The following is a 12,234-nucleotide window of genomic DNA, read 5'->3' as shown; positions in this document are numbered from 1 at the left end:
ATATATATATATACATGTGTGTTTATATATATATATATATATTACAAATATGTTTGCATATATATTATGTGTATACGAATATATATATATATATATATATATATATATATACATGCACATTGTGTGTGTGTGTGTATGAATGTATGTATATGTATATATATATGTATATATATGTATATATATGTATATATATGTATATATATGTATATATATGTATATATATGTATATATATGTATATATATATATATATATATATATATATATATATATAATGAAAGGAGGAAAAACACTACCGTGTTGATACTATGATTTATTAAACTAGATTTATTAAAAGTGAGACAACAGTTTCGGAATCCACCTGGATTCCATCTTCAGGTCTGAAGAGAAAAGGGAGAGGAGGGGGTATAAAATAGAGAGAGGTAAGGCAACGCGGTTACACGGGGCAGGTGAGGACAGACGGACGGAAACGAAGGGAGGTCAGATCAGATCAGGTCGGAGGATCGGGCGGACTGTGTGAAGGGTGCCCGGCATACGGGAGAAGCGGAGGATGTGGGACGCGAGGAGACTTTCGGCAGGAGAAAAGACGCTGTTCAGGTTGAAATTAGGTAGCAGCTTCATTAAGGAGGATTCCACCAGTCTGCGGGCGTGGACGTCAGCGGAAGGAAAGATAATTCGCGCCAGCTGACCAGTCCATCAGATGGCCTGTATCCCACTGAATGCAGAAGAGAGCGTTGTTGTTGTGTCCCCTGGATACAGTGTACTTGTATTGAGACAGGCGCTTAGTGAGACTGGCGCCCGTCTCGCCAAAGTATTGTTTGTCACAGGAGGTAAAAGGAATAGCATAGGTGCCCACCTTCGAGGAAGAGGGTGGGCTGCTGTGGACCAGGTAACAACGGAGTGTTTTCGCCTGGCGAAAGATCAACCTGCAGTTGAGAGTGTGGAGAGGGCGGCGGAGAGAGTAGATCTCCTCAGTGTAGGGCAGGCTGAGAACGGGCAGGTGAGGAGTCTCTTTAGGAGAGGAGTCGTGGTAGAAGGTACGCCGTGCCCTGGATAACGCGGCGTCGAGAACATGACGAGGGTAGCCCAGTTTGGAGAACGAACGACGCAGGAAGTCGATCTCTCCATCCAGGTACTGCGGGTCACAGATACGGAGGGCGCGGAGGAACAGCGAAGTGGCAACACCTCTCTTTACATGGAGAGGATGGTATGAGAAGAAGTGTATGTACATACCACTATGCATGGGCCTCCTATATATGGAGAAAGAGAAATGGTCAGCAGAGCGATGTACCAAGGTGTCCAAGAAGGGGATCCTGTTGTCAACCTCCCATTCACCTTCTAACGGATGGAAGGGGAGAGAGAGTTCACCTGGGTCAGGAAGTCCGAGAACAGGGCAGGGTCATGAGGCCAGAGAGCGAAGACGTCGTCAACATACCTCAGCCATACCGCCGGGACGAAGGGAGACGGAAGGGAGAAGTTCAGACTCGAAGAATTCCATAAACAGGTTAGCCAAGACCGGAGAGAGGGGAGAGCTCATGGCCACGCCGAAGGTCTGGGAGTAGAAGTGACCCTTAAAGGAGAAGGAATTCGACTCCACACACAGACGAATCAGCTGGAGGAAGACGTCGGTGGGCAGAGGGAGACGAGGATCCCCTGGGGGAAGCATTCTCTCAAGGAAAGCGAGGACGTCATCAAGCGGGACCTTGGTGAACAGGGAGTCGACATCCAAGCTCATCATGGTCGCCGGCGGGACTCCACGGACATGGGAGATTAAGTCCTGAGAGTGGCGGAGGTGAGCAGGAGAGAAGGTGCCGAGAAGGGGAGTGATAGCCTTCGCCAGCCAAGCTGCCAGAGGGTGCGTCACAGATCCCCGGGAAGAGATGATGGGGTGCAGAGGCACGGCCGGCTTATGGGTTTTAGGAAGCCCATAGAAGTGGTTCGCCTCCGGGAAACGAGCTGCTATCGCCTTCAGGCGACGGTGGAAAGTAGCAGCAATACGTTCGCGGGGGTCGCTGGTCAGGGGGGCATAGGTGGAAGCGTCGTCCAACAGGTCACGGGCCTTCTGCAGGTAGGAGGCACGGTCGAGGACCACCGCCGAGTTCCCCTTGTCAGAAGGCAAAATGGTGACCACCTTCCTGCGCAGGCTTTGAAGGGCCTCGCGGTAACGCCTGGGAATGGAAGAGTTAGGATGGAGGAGAGATTCGAGGGCCGGGATGAAAGCACCACGAAGGAGAGACATCAGGCACGGAGTTTCTATGAGAAGAGATGAAACGGTCAAAGGATGAAATAATGTCGATGGAGGTAAGGGGGTGAGGGCGGAGGGCAAAGGAAAGACCGAAGCCAAGTTGTTGTTGCTGGTGGGCGGTCAAGGACAGGGAAGATAGGTTGGTGACAGCGTCGGTGAGGGAGAAGCGGGACCAGGGACTGCGGGCGGTGAGGCTGGAGAGTTTGCGGGAGAGAGAGCGGCCATGGTTGGTGGAGAGGGACCGGGAAGAATCGTGGGCAATATCGGCAATGAGCTGGAAAACTTGACTGGGGAGCCTCTTCTTCAGGAAGTCCGAAAGTACTCGTGAACGGTAGAAGGCATGTTCGACATCCTTCCTACCAGCTCAGATACGTTCGAGGAGGGGGGAACGAGCATAGGCCGGAAAAGGAGATCCTTCCTGTGAATGTTTCAGAATATTATAGATAGAGGAAGGAAGCACCTGCTCCTCGAGGCAGTCACGGAGGAAATGAAGTTGATTCTTCCACTGGGCCGTGGCGATGACAGAATCCTCGTAAGCACGAAAGGCAGGAACCAGGTCAGGGAAGGAGGCAAACAGGAACGACAGGAGATTTCTTTTAACCATGGGGTCCATTATGAAAGGAAGAAAACACTACCGTGTTGATACTATGGTAGAAAAACCCATCAGACATGAGGTGATGAACTACCTGACGACTGTGACCTCCCACTTGTTGTTCGTATAATTGCAGCTGCGACCTTGGATAGTTTGAATCTACCCGACGCTCCGTTGATGTTTTTCACCGTCGCGATGTAAGCAGCTTCCATGACCTTCCTCTTCTGTATGTACAGTCCTCCATGGACTATTTTTGCTTCCTTCCAATTGGGTAGATGTCCAGCTTCATCTACATGTACCACCATGACGTTGGAAGTTCTATGGTGACGGATATCAGCTCGATGTTCGCTGATCCTGGTGCTGAAACCTCGGCCTGTTTCACCATAGTATGCTGTATCGCAACTGCTGCAGGGTATGTGATATACAGCACTGTTAGGGTTGTTTCTGAGCTGCTTCTTGTCCTGTATTATGTCATGTATGTTTTTCCCGGATGTGCTGGCGATTTTCATAGTATTGGCAAAGTATCTGTTAATCGTCTGGGAACTGTTACACGACGGTAATACGAGAATATCATTAGAAAGTGCAGGGTTTGGTTTTGTAAGTATACTCTCTGCCTTCTTCCTGAGGTTTAGTAGGAAGCCTCTGGGGTATCTATGATTCATAATGGAATTAATTATATAGGCAACCTCATCCTCAAGAAATTCGGGGCTGCAGATCCTCAGTGCTCTGAGGAAGAAGCCGATTACAACGCCAGATTTTTTGTTGCTGTGGGCGGAGTAGTAATGGTTATAATCATTTTTATTGGTAGGCTTCCTGTACACAGATAAATGTAGGCCGTTGTCACCCCGATGGATCCGTGTGTCCAAGAAAGGTAATTTTTGATCCTCTTCCTCCTCCACGGTGAACTGGATTTTCTCGTGGACGGAGTTAAGTCACGTCAGTGTATGTTGTAAGCACGACCTTCTGGGGACAATGACGAGGACATCATCTACGTATCGAAGCCAAGTTGAATGTCTGCTGATTATATCCTTATAATTATTCCTCTCCAGCGTCTCCATGAACAGGCAGGCCATGACTGCGCTCAGGAGGGAGCCCATTACAAGACCACTTATCTGCTGGTATTCTTCCCCAGCAAATTCAAAGTCCACGCATAACTTCACCAGGCGACCGAAGTTATGTCTCGGCAGTAGAAGTTCTGCATCTGCCATGGAGCTGGTGTCCCTCTCGACCGCACGGACTGCTCCGTCTGCGGGTACATTGGTGAAGAGGGATTTTACATCAAAACTTTAAAGCTTTTTATTTTTATAACCGGAACTCTGAAAACGTCTGATGAGGTCCCCAGAATTCTTTAGGTGGGATCACTGATGACTCCCATAGCGCCGGAGAGGGGTTGAGCCAAATACTTAGCCAAACGATGGGGAGCGCTGCTAATCCCAGAGGTGATCGGTCTCATCGGTATGCCTGCCTTATGTACCTTCGGGTACATAAGGCAGGCAACCCGTCTCATGGACGGGTTGCGGGGAGCCTCCTCCAGCAGGTGAAGTAGACCTTTACCTTTAGCTGAATGCAGGAGTAAATCCCTCGCCTTCTTGAATTTGGCAGCTTCCATCTCCCCATATACAAATACATATATATATATACATATACAAATACATATATATACACATATACAAATACATGTATATATATACATGTACAAATACATATATATATATATATATATACATATACAAATACATATGTATATATATATATACATATATACATATACATATATATATACATATACATATATATATACATATACATATATATATACATATACATATATATATATACATATACATATATATATACATATACATATATATACATATACATATATATACATATACATATATATACATATACATATACATATATATACATATATATACATATACATATATATACATATACATATATATACATATATACATATACATATATATACATATATACATATACATATATATACATATATACATATACATATATATATACATATACATATACATATTCATATACATATACATATATATATTCATATATACATATACATATATATACATATATACATATACAAATATATATATACATATATACATATACAAATATATATATACATATATACATATACAAATATATATATACATATACATATACAAATATATATATACATATATACATATACAAATACATATATATATACATATACAAATACATATACATATATATACATCATCATCATCATCATTTTGGGGCTAACGCCGCCAGGGGCGCATAGCCGCATCCACCTTTCGTTTCCACCTACGAGGATCCCTCATGGCGAGCCGCCAGGCAGGGGCCCGGCCCATCTCTAGTTCCTCACGACAGGTTTGATCGATCTGCCCAAGCCACGACCTCGGTCGTCCCACAGGCCTCCTCCACCCAGGGTTGTCTCGGACAGAGGCAACCTGATGGGCAGGATCATCCTGTGGGAGTCGAGCCAAGTGGCCATATAGCCTGAGTTGGCGATCACGGATTGTGCAAGTAACAGGTCCTGTACCGGTCCCACGGTGCAGCCGTTGGTTGGACACATGGTCCCGCCAACTGTACCCTATGATCCTGCGCAAGGATCTGTTACAAAAGGCATCAAGACGAGATTCCAGAGCACAAGATAGTGTCCAAGTTTCACTACCATAGAGTAAAACTGGCAGTATCAGGGCCTTAAGAACGCGTAACTTGGTCCTTCTGCACAGGTACCGACATCTCCAAATACTCTTGTCGAGAGATTTCATGACTACTGCTGCCAGGCCAATCTGTCTACTGACTTCTTGGTCTGACAGCCCAGAGTCGTGAAATGCACTACCGAGGTATATAAAGTTCTTTGCGACTTCGATGTTTTCACCGCAAGGACGTATCGACTGGACAGGGTCTCCCAGCAGGCCCCCAAAATCCTGGATCTTGGTCTTGGTCCAGGAGACCTCTAGCCCCAGGGGCTTCGCTTCATTGCTAAATGCATCAAGAGCCGTCACTAGGGTTTCTTGAGATTCAGAGAGCACGGCAACATCATCAGCAAAGTCAAGGTCTGTAACCTTAATATTGCCCAGAGTTGCTCCACAGTGACTTTGGACAGTAGCTCTACCCAGTATCCAATCCATGCAAGTGTTGAAAAGTGTTGGTGCAAGCCTTGCCTCACACCTGAACTAATAGGGAAGAAGTTCGACAGGCCCGCACCACACTTTACAGCACTTTCAGTGCCTGTATACAGGTTTCCTATTAGTCCTATAATTCTTGTTGGAATTCCTCTTAGGCTCAGGATCTCCCAGAGAGATTCGCGATGCACCGTGTCAAACGCCTTCTTGAGGTCGATGTAGGCTGCGAGCAGCCCACGTCCGAACTCACGACGGCGCTCTATAATGATTCGAAACGCCAGGATGCGGTCTATTGTGGACTTAACAGGAGTGAATCCAGATTCCTCCGGTCTTTGGTGCCTCAACAGGTGGTCCCTGATACGTCTCAGTAAGATGTGCGCGAGTACCTTGCCTGGTACACTGAGTAGTGTAATGCCTCGGTGATTGCTGCAGTCCCACCGATCCCCTTTCCCCTTCCAGAGAGGGATGACCACACCCCTCAGCAGGTCAGGGGGAAAGGTACCAGTCTGCCAGATGGCAGACAGGACTGCATGCAAGCCCCTTGCCATAGGTTCTCCACCAGCCTTTAACAATTCAGCTGGGATGCCACAAACACCTGCTGCTTTACCACTCTTCAGCTTGGAGATCGCCCCCCTGATTTCGGTCAGGGAGGGTGGATCCCCGCTGATGGGTGGGTCTGGCAGAGGAATCTCAACATTACCAGCATCCATGTTAACTGTTGGTGGATCAACCTTATACAACTGTTCAAAATACTCAGCCCAACGCACACGCACCCCATCAGGATCTGAGATTATCTGGCCACTTGTTGAGCGGACTGCAGTCGTCTGTGAGGGGGGCTTGGAGTTCAGCTTTCTCAGAGCTTGGTAGGCAGGACGAAGGTCATTTACAAGAAAATGGCTTTCGACCTCCTCTGCAAGACTACTGATAAACTGTTCCTTATCCCTTCTCACATATACATATATATAAACATATACATATTTATAAACTTATACATATATATAAACATATACATATATATAAACATATACATATATATAAACATATACATATATATAAACATACATATATATAAACATATACATATATATAAACATATACATATATATAAACATATACATATATATATAAACATATACATATATATAAACATATACATATATATATAAACATATACATATATATATAAACATATACATATATATATAAACATATACATATATATATAAACATATACATATATATATAAACATACATATATATAAACATATACATACATATATATAAACATATACATACATATATATAAACATATACATACATATATATAAACATATACATACATACATATATATAAACATATACATACATACATATATATAAACATATACATACATACATATATATAAACATATACATACATACATATATATAAACATATACATACATACATATATATAAACATATACATACATACATATATATAAACATATACATACATACATATATATAAACATATACATACATACATATATATAAACATATACATACATACATATATATAAACATATACATACATACATATATATAAACATATACATACATACATATATATAAACATATACATACATACATATATATAAACATATACATACATACATATATATAAACATATACATACATACATATATATAAACATATACATACATACATATATATAAACATATACATACATACATATATATAAACATATACATACATACATATATATAAACATATACATACATACATATATATAAACATATACATACATACATATATATAAACATATACATACATACATATATATAAACATATACATACATACATATATATAAACATATACATACATACATATATAAACATACATACATACATATATATAAACATATACATACATACATATATATAAACATATACATACATACATACATATAAACATATACATACATACATATATATAAACATATACATACATACATATATATAAACATATACATACATACATATATATAAACATATACATACATACATATATATAAACATATACATACATACATATATATAAACATATACATACATACATATATATAACATATACATACATACATATATATAAACATATACATACATACATATATATAAACATATACATACATACATATATATAAACATATACATACATACATATATATAAACATATACATACATACATATATATAAACATATACATACATACATATATATAAACATATACATACATACATATATATAAACATATACATACATACATATATATAAACATATACATACATACATATATATAAACATATACATACATACATATATATAAACATATACATACATACATATATATAAACATATACATACATACATATATATAAACATATACATACATACATATATATAAACATATACATACATATATATAAACATATACATACATATATATAAACATATACATACATATATATAAACATGTACATACATATATATAAACATGTACATACATACTTATAAACATGTACATACGTATATACGTATACATATACATACGTATAAACGTATACATATACATACGTATAAACGTATACATATACATACGTATAAACGTATACATATACATACGTATAAACGTATACATATACATACGTATACACGTATACATATACATACGTATACACGTATACATATACATACGTATACACGTATACATATACATACGTATACACGTATACATATACATACGTATACACGTATACATATACATACGTATATACGTATACATATACATACGTATACACGTATACATATACATACGTATACACGTATACATATACATACGTATATACGTATACATATATATTTACATATATATTTACATATACATTTACATATACATTTACATATACATTTACATATACATTTACATATACATTTACATATACATTTACATATACATTTACATATACATTTACATATACATTTACATATACATTTACATATACATTTACATATACATTTACATATACATTTACATATACATTTACATATACATTTACATATACATTTACATATACATTTACATATACATTTACATTTACATATACATGTGTGTATTGTGTATATTGTGTATATTGTGTATATTGTGTGTATTGTGTATATATTGTGTGTGTATTGTGTATATATTGTGTGTGTATTGTGTATATATTGTGTGTGTATTGTGTATATATTGTGTGTGTATTGTGTATATATTGTGTGTGTATTGTGTATATATTGTGTGTATTGTGTATATATTGTGTGTATTGTGTATATATTGTGTGTGTATTGTGTATATATTGTGTGTGTATTGTGTATTGTGTATTTGTGTGTGTATTGTGTATTGTGTATTTGTGTGTGTATTGTGTATTGTGTATTTGTGTGTGTATTGTGTATTTGTGTGTGTATTGTGTATTTGTGTGTGTATTGTGTATTGTGTATTTGTGTGTGTATTGTGTATTTGTGTGTGTATTGTGTATTTGTGTGTGTATTGTGTATTGTGTATTTGTGTGTGTATTGTGTATTGTGTATTTGTGTGTGTATTGTGTATTGTGTATTTGTGTGTGTATTGTGTATTTGTGTGTGTATTGTGTATTTGTGTGTGTATTGTGTATTTGTGTGTGTATTGTGTATTTGTGTGTGTGTATTGTGTATTGTGTATTTGTGTGTGTGTATTGTGTATTGTGTATTTGTGTGTGTGTATTGTGTGTGTGTTGTGTGTGTGTGTGTTGTGTGTGTGTGTATTGTGTGTGTGTATTGTGTGTGTGTATTGTGTGTGTGTATTGTGTGTGTGTATTGTGTGTGTGTATTGTGTGTGTGTATTGTGTGTGTGTATTGTGTGTGTGTATTGTGTGTGTGTATTGTGTGTGTGTGTATTGTGTGTGTGTGTATTGTGTGTGTGTGTATTTTGTGTGTGTGTATTTTGTGTGTGTGTATTTTGTGTGTGTGTATTTTGTGTGTGTGTATTTTGTGTGTGTGTATTTTGTGTGTGTGTATTTTGTGTGTGTGTATTTTGTGTGTGTGTATTTTGTGTGTGTGTATTTTGTGTGTGTGTATTGTGTGTGTGTGTATTGTGTGTGTATTGTGTATATTGTTAAATTTTTCTCCTTAAAACATTAGAAATGGATTGAATCACGTCGGGAGGTCGCGGATGTGTCGGTGGTTTGAGGAAGGGATTGTAACTGCAAAAGGTGGTCAAATAACCTTTTAGCATTTTTAAACCTGACAATTTCAAATGTCGAAGTTGACCTTCGAGCTACCGACAAAAATACCGTTAAAAGAAAACCGATAGATGATACTATTAATACCAGAAAGCCTCCCCGGGTTTTTAAAGGATATAATGATCAGAGTTCTCTCTTTACAATATTTATCTTGTTAAATGCCACTCTTACAACACAATGAAAACTTGAAATATATCCAGTAAGCAAACGCGCGTGCGCGCACGCACATCTACACGCGCGCGTACGCAGAATTGCATGTATTGTTTTGACAATTTGATAGAGAACCAATGTCTGGTTGCGCCGTATTTTCATATGTCCAAACTTGTTTGATGCATAAGATTGTTTATGCTTTGTTTCGACCAAAAAGTGTCTCGTGAAGGGAACCGAACATCGATCTCCTGTGACATTTGCCATAGACATTCGGTCACGTACATTAAGGCTACTTTGTCCGAAATAACAAAGGCTTTCCGCGATATTAAAATATGTCAGGGGTAAAATATTCAGAGAGGAACACAACACTTTATCACCACAATTGAGTTTCAGCAAGCGTCCTCTTTTCCAGAATTTTTCATGATTGATGCGATTGAACATTTTTGAGTCGGCGGTACCCTTAGCTATGTCTGCCTCTAGGCCTACTGTAGGCTTGGGTCACAATCACACTGCCAAGTCGCCCTTCGACTGGAACTAGACAGTGGGATTTTTACTTTTTTCAATGTAATGCAGTCATATGCAAATGAAAATGCCTTAAGATTTTTTCTTTTCTTCTCTTGTATTTACTAAAGCAGTGAATATATACTCGTTTGAGACGGGAGAAACACTGCTTAAGCGGATCGGCGACGATCTTGAAACGGCATTTAAAAGTAATTTTTTTTTTTTTTTTTTTTGTGGGTAATTACATTTCGGCGAAACTTGTATAACCAATTCGTAACCAGCCCGAGTGTCTCAGGTACCAGATGAGAATGAATAGTGGAACCAAAGTGATAATCAAGAGCGTCTTCCGAATCGACATCCCGAGTCACCAACAGTTTGAGAGTTAGCGTGTCGACTTTCCACTGCTGAGCACCAGTTCCCTCCCACAGTGGTGGTTCAGGGAAGTGCACAATCTACCACTCCAGGCCCCCCTCTCCCCTACCGGAAGCCCTGGAGTGGTATCCCCAAGAGAAGGCATCGACCGAACTGGACCATGACTCGTGAGTATTTGTATGGGTCAAGGTCAGCAGTCAGACCTTGGGAGCACCTGGCTACTATGAAGCTTTTCTACTGCAGTAGCTCTGCCACCTACCCTCGCCTCTCCTGCAAGGCGCTGTCAGATGGCTCATCCTAATGTGTTTGACCACCTTTGTTCAGTCCAAGTCCGGTCCGCACGGCCTCGTCTGCGGAAATATTGGTTCAATCGACGTCGAGCTCCACGCCCGCGCTTCTCGTCGTGTGGAACATCGGTGTGGCTGGTATGCTGGAGAGGTGGGTCTTCGCACGTGCAAGACAGCGCTCGGTTATAGTGTATTGACTGGGCATCAGGATTATTTTGGAGCGATGGGGAAGGGGAAAAGCTCCTCATGCTCGTCCAAATCCCTCATCACACTTCAGACATTCCCTGTCACTCGTGTTGTCATGTCACAAGATGATTGCGAGGGAGATGTATTCCCGCGCAATACCGGCAGTGATGGTCGGTGCATCCTCCAAGGCTGGTATGGGGCTTAGCACAGGCAAGACAGCGCTCGGTTGGAAAGACACAGACGCACCCCTAACATTCATGAGGATATATGCTCAGGCAATGGGACCTACGAGCGACATTCTCTCCTGTTCTCTAGGCGTTAGTCCTAAGGCTCTCCTTGCTGCTGCCCAGAGGTGCTGGCTTCAACGTGACAGGGTGTTGAACCAGGCATCCGGACGATGTGGAGAGAGAA

At 39.9% G+C, this 12,234-nt stretch overlaps 1 pseudogene; it reads right to left on the bottom strand.

Annotated features, from left to right (window-relative positions):
• Positions 1-488: 488 nt before the first annotated feature.
• LOC125035897 lies at positions 489-2,847 on the bottom strand (annotated as a pseudogene).
• Between the last annotated feature and the right edge of the window lie 9,387 nt (positions 2,848-12,234).

Source organism: Penaeus chinensis, chromosome 20 (assembly GCF_019202785.1).
Source record: "Penaeus chinensis breed Huanghai No. 1 chromosome 20, ASM1920278v2, whole genome shotgun sequence".
NCBI lineage: Eukaryota > Metazoa > Arthropoda > Malacostraca > Decapoda > Penaeidae > Penaeus > Penaeus chinensis.
The sequence above is the reverse complement of the archived record's forward strand: the minus strand, read 5'-3'. Positions and strand labels throughout refer to the sequence as shown.